This window comes from Gossypium hirsutum, chromosome A02 (genome assembly GCF_007990345.1).
Source record: "Gossypium hirsutum isolate 1008001.06 chromosome A02, Gossypium_hirsutum_v2.1, whole genome shotgun sequence".
NCBI classification, from domain to species: domain Eukaryota; kingdom Viridiplantae; phylum Streptophyta; class Magnoliopsida; order Malvales; family Malvaceae; genus Gossypium; species Gossypium hirsutum.
In genome coordinates, this window is record NC_053425.1 from 17,861,487 (window position 1) to 17,867,875 (window position 6,389).

A 6,389-nucleotide genomic window follows, 5' to 3' on the forward strand; every position below is an offset into this window, starting at 1 on the left:
ACATTGCACAGGACTTACCCATAAGTTGTTTGAAATCGGGTAAATGATGCCAGCGTTAAGCCATTTAATAATCTCTTTCTTGAAAACATTTTCATGATCAGATTCAGTCTTCTCTACTGTTCAATGAAATTGCTAAGGCAATCCTCTAACAAAATCTTATGCATGTAGTATGCAAGGCTAATTCCCTTTATATAAGCTAGGGTCCATCTCAATGCCTTCCGAAATTGCCGAAGAAATTCTAACAACCTTTCCTTTTGCTCGGGTGTCAGGTCCACAGGAATTACTACCAGAAAAGTACTGTTTTGCCCAAATATGCATACTTCAAATGCTGTGGCAAAGGTTTTAACTCCAGTGGAGGAGGTTTCTCTATAGAAGGTTTAGGATGATTGAAAGGTCGATTTAATAGATCCAAGGGTTCAAACCTCTTCCTTGGTCTATCTACTATCTGCTTGGCTTCCATAAATTCATCGAATTCCTCAAAACTTATTGTACTATTGTGCTCAAGTGAGTCTTTGTCACTGTCGGAATTGTTATGGCAATGTCTGGTGATTTCCACCATCGTTATTTCTATCAACCCAATGGCACGGCATTCATCATGAACATCAGAACATTTCAAAGCACTAAACACATTGAATGTAACCTGCTGATCATTTACCTTCATAGCCAACTCGCCTTTCTGTACATCAATTAATGTCCTGCCAGTAGTAAGAACAGGTCTTCCAAGAATAATTGGCACATCTTGGTTAGGTTCCCATTCTAAAATAAGGAAATTCATAGGAAAGATAAATTTATCTACTCTTACCAGCACATCCTCAATTTTACCTTACAGATGCGCGTAGGATCAATCAACTAGTTGCGACGTAACCACAGTAGGTCTTTCTTTTCCTATTCCTAGCTTCCTAAAAATAGACATAGGCATTAGATTTATACTTGCTCCTAGATCACATAGTGCATTACTAACATAATGATTCAATTGAACATGGGATAGTGAAATACTCTAGGTCCTTCAACTTTAGAGGTAATTTATTTGTCAACATTGTTGTGCACCCTTCATAGAGAGCGACAGTCTCAAATTCTCCCAGTCTGCACTTTTTTAACAATATATCTTTCATAAATTTCACATAGTTGGGCATTTGCTCCAAAGCTTCAACTAGTGGTATGTTGATATAGAGTTGCTTTAAAACCTCCAAAAATCTTTTGAATTGAATATCCTACTTAGAATTATGAAAATGCTGAGGAAAAGGAAAAGGTGGTCGTCCTTCATGTTATTGATATTGTTTTTTCGTGGCATTCTTATTGATGACATGTTCCGATTCTACCACAACATTTGGCTGCTTACCCTTTTTAGATTCACTATGTTTTTTAGATGACTCTGGGATCTTTTCCTGGTTGTTAATCGAGTTATCCTCTTCTGTAGTATCATCTTGAGCAACATCAACAAGCTAAGTTTTTGTTTTAGGAGTGATGGCCTTGCATTGCTCCTTCCCTTTTGATCACAAATTCTCAGCATCACTTGGCAACGCTCCTTGTGGTCTCAAATTTAAACCATTCGCTATTTGCCCCACTTGATTCTCACGAGATCAGAGAGATGCAACCTGACTCTGAATTACAACATCATTCTTGACCATATATTCCTTCAGCAAGGCTTCAATAGATGATGATGATGATGAAACTGATGCCTTACCTTGCTAGACATTTTGCCTCGACATAGATTGAGGATTAGCAGTTGGTGCATTGATGGCATTCTGTCTTTCCATATTGTTAAAATCCCCTGCACCTTGATTATTCCAACTAAAGTTGGGATGTTGCTTCCACCCAGGATTATACATATTGGAGTAGGGATTATTGTTCTAATTGAAATTACCCATGTAGCACACGTATGCTGGATTTGATGGTCATTCATCAAGCACATGATCTTCACCACAATAAACACATGATAGTTCGGCTGATTTATCTCCTGGACTGTAGTAGTCCTTTTTATTGAATCATATTAGCCAAAGAAGATACCTGGGCTGTCAACGAAGTGATTGCATCTAGCTCCATATTACCAACAACTAACTTTCTTGTTTGTCCCAACTCTTGTGGTAGGGTATTGATAATTATTGTTGGCAATCTTTTCCAAAATCTCATATGCTTCATTATAAGATTTATCCAACAAAGTATAGTTAGCAGAAGCATCAACTACCGTCCCTGTATGTACATTTAGACCATTATAGAATATATCCATCTAAGTTCAGTGTTGAAATCTATGCATCAAACTTTTTCAAATTAAGTCTTTAAATCATTCCCAAGCTTCATATAGTGTTTCATCCTCCAATTGCTGAAAACATGTGATGCCATTTCTAAGCTTGGTATTCATATTTAGGGGATTATTGTAAACTCAAAATAAAATAAGTAAATTTTACTTAATTAGTAATATTGGGCATGAATTTATAAAGTATGTGAAATTATGCTTAATTATATTATTTTTGTACATATTTTATAGTATTTCATGTTAATTTATTAATATGTGATTTTTCACCACGTAGGAGGACCATTAAAGATGTGATTAGTTTGAATGAAACATGGACATGCACAAATAAATTCATGTAGTTGGAAAGACCATGCAACCTCATGACCCATTAAAAGAGGTGCAAAAAGATGGACATGTCTACTAAGTTATTAGACTGAGAAACCATCCAACAAGGGGGAACTAAAGCCCAGTTTTGGCAAAACTAGATGGCAACCCAAAAGCAAGCTTTGGGGTATTTAATTGAAGGTCCTTACAGTTGGAAAATAATTAGAAATTAGCCAAACTACTTTACTGTTGAAGCTGTCCACCTTATGGCTATTAATAGCCTTGGTTTGAATTCAAATTGAGGAGACTAAGTCATCCCTTTCTCCTTGAAATATGGCTGGCCATGCATGGTAGAAAAAGAAGGAATTTTGAATTTATTTTTAGCTAACTCTACCCCTTACCTTCATCTATAAATTTCATGCACCAATCCTTTAATCCATCATCCCTCACTTCACATTTCTCTTCTTTCATTAAGCATTTCTCCACATTCTATTTCCCTTTTCCTTGCCTTTGCATAGTTGTCCATCTCCTTCCCATCCTTTAGCAAAAAAAGTTGTGTCGAAAGCATTCTTTGGCCGGCCACCTTAGGAACTCCTTAACAAAAAAAGCATCGAGCAGAACAGAGGAGCACATCAGTCAGAATAGATCCAAAAGGCTACTGAACTGAATTAGTCAGAATAGATCCAAAAGGATACTGAGCTGAATAGAGTTTACTCTTTCCTCTTGTTATCTATTAATTATGTTTGCTTTGAGTTTATTTTTTTTACATCAACAATGATATACGAAATCCTATTTCTTAGGATGATTATGTTAATTCAATAATATATATTTTATTCATGTTTAACATGTTTAGGCCTCATTCAATCGTGTTTTCAATTAATATCAAGATGCATTTTATTCATACAGGATTGGGTGCACTCAGATTAGTTGAGCGATTCTAACCAGATGACGCCTAGTAGAAACATAATTGAAAAGTGCAATGCTCAATTTAGATCCTTAAACCCACTAAGTTTAGGTTCATAATATCTTTAGTTAGCTCTATTGCCTTGCATAGTTTTTACGTTTATGTAATTAAACTGTTGCAAATGTAAATGTCCTTATGACCTTACGTAAATGCTAAGAAACCCTTAGTTAATATGATCAGTAAAATGCATATTTAACTAAGAAAAAGAATCTGAAAGAACTTAATTTGGTTTCCAAACTCATGAAAGATCAAGTTTCCGTGGAAGTATTTTCAAACATTGTTTAGCATGATAAAGTAAATTTAATTGATTAATATAATTATCTTAGACCATTTAATGTTGATCGTTTTTGTTGCTAAAGCCATTCATTCATACATTTAGGTAAATTGCATCTTGAATGGAATTACATAGGTTTCAATATTTGCATCTAATTAATTTTACTTAGTTTAATCATTACCATCCAAATTATTGAGTTATTACATCAAATTGTGAATTTATAATTTTTCAAATAATTGATTAAGCTCATACAGTCCCTTTGGAGACAATAACTAATTTTACTTATTACTTGAAAGACTGTGTACAGTTGTGTATTTTTCTCGTCACAATTATATCGTAGCAAAAACCTTTGACAAAGATCATTCCATGATGCCATTGTTCCTGATGGCAAAGCATTCAACCATGCTCTTGTATGATCTCTTAAAGAATATGGAAACAACTTAAGTCCCACAACGTCTTTAGGAGCACCCTGTTGCCTAAATGAGTCACAAACCTCTAGAAAAAGTTGTAAATGCAGTCTTAAATCTTCAGTGGGCTGTCCACCAAACAGTCCTACTGTTTGCAGCATCTGGAACATTACCAGTTTCAGCTCAAAACTGCTAAACATGTATTTGTGGTATGACTATCCTTGGATTCAGGTCATCTAAAAAATTGGCACAACATGCTCTTGGATGGGTGTAATCTATCACCCCACGAACATGAGGATTGGCACCCTGACCATTCAAATTATCATTTAGACAAGGTATCACCCTACAAACAGGAGGATTAGTATCTTGACCATTCGAAATATCATTGAGGCCAGGATCATTCTCATTCCTAGCCATTTTTTGCAATTTTTTCCATCTTCTTCGTAAAGTTCTTTCTATCTCTTCATAAAAAGGATATTCTTTTTAGCAGGAATGCCTTTTCTCATACACTGATGACAAACTTGTAGAAATTAAATTAAAATAAGTTAAATAAACTAATGAAACTAAGTAAAATAACCAAACCAAATTACACCAACTTACCGATCCCCAGCAACGGCGGCAAAAACTTGTTGCATGTGAATATAATATGTTAATTGTACAAGTGTACATGTCAAATCAAGTAATAAAGTGATAAGTGAGATCATCTCCAGAAGGATCAGATTAGGTATAAAAATGGTCAAGTTATGATAATGATTAATGTTATGGAAAAATCGAGTTAAGTACGCAACGGTAAATTAAAACAATAAGGATAAGTGCAAAATGTATACGGACTAATATTAGAAACTTTTAAGGTAAAACAAGAGTAAAAATGCAACGACAATGACTAAAATAATTACGTGAATAAAATGCAAGCGAATAAATAAATAACTAAGAATGTTATGGAAAAGATACTATGGCAAAGGATAGAAATTCTATGATGTTAATTGGAAGGTTGAGATTACTGAGACTCTTCCCTTACTTTCAGTAATGTCTTAGCAAAATCATAATTAACCTACTGCTCATAAAAGACCTAAAGTGACTCGCTTCTTTTGAGAACAATATCTCAAGTTACCTATCCTGTATCTATAGGCCTCAACACAACACAACACCCTGCACTGTTTTGTATTTATTCTATACAAATACTGCTATATGTCTAGGGCCTACTAAGGTATTCGGTCGAGTACCCACTTGTATCACTCAATTTCAGTCCAACTAATCCAACCTTTTTAGAATTAGATTCAGTCTATGTGCATACTGCACACTCATCGATGTTTAGAGAATGTACGCATACAGTTAGGAAATAAAAGCAATTGAATGAAATAGTATATTAAATCAACTATATTCTACAACCATTAAAGAAAATAAAAGTTTCATCATGTAATCCCAGCCCTATGAGATTTAATTCATTGGTTGGAAATTAAAATTTAAGTTCAAAATAACATCCAATATCATTTCAATCAGTTCAAATCAAGGGAAAACATATTAATAAATAAAGGAAGAACTTAGGAAGATGTCGCCAAAACAATCCACAATCAAGCAGCACAGTGCCCTGTGGTTGTTGAGAGTGACTGCCTCCAGCTTCCTTTTTCCTTCTCTACTCAGCCGCTACTCTCTATTGTTGCCTCTAGATCTTTACACCCTTTAGGGTTTCCACCTTTGGCCTTGTATAAGCTTTCCTTCCTAGGAGAGCTCCAACAACCTACGATATCCTCTTATCTTTTTAGGTAGATTTTTTTGGTAAAGTAGAGTTGGACTGAGGCTAGTATGCGTTGAGTGTTAACTCAATCATTTTCCAAAATTACCACGGCATCAAGGTGACAAACTATCCAACCTTTTGCCATGGAAAATCTTTACTCCTTTATTTATTTCTCCATATCTTGTACCTGCCATACTACCAAACACAACCTTTCCACACGTAATTAAAAGTATCTAACATGTAAATACAATTGAAGCTCTTAATGCGAATGATAAAAATAATAAAATGTCCTAGCATGCCACTAAATGTACCCAAGTACAAGCAATTGACTAGGTCTAAAGGCATAAAATATAACTCTTTTCAAGAGTTATCAATAAGCAAGTATGATCTGTATTAAATGAATCTATACCATTGTGTACGCATATCTAATATCTGTTAATTATGCATCTGCA

The 6,389-nt window shown here is 34.7% G+C and overlaps 1 non-coding gene across 1 annotated transcript; it reads left to right on the forward strand.

The window, feature by feature from the left end:
- Positions 1 to 2,243: 2,243 nt before the first annotated feature.
- Positions 2,244 to 2,350, forward strand: LOC121217526 (small nucleolar RNA R71). Its single transcript, XR_005913620.1, has one exon. It is a non-coding gene; the product is annotated as a small nucleolar RNA R71 (small nucleolar RNA).
- Positions 2,351 to 6,389: the final 4,039 nt, after the last annotated feature.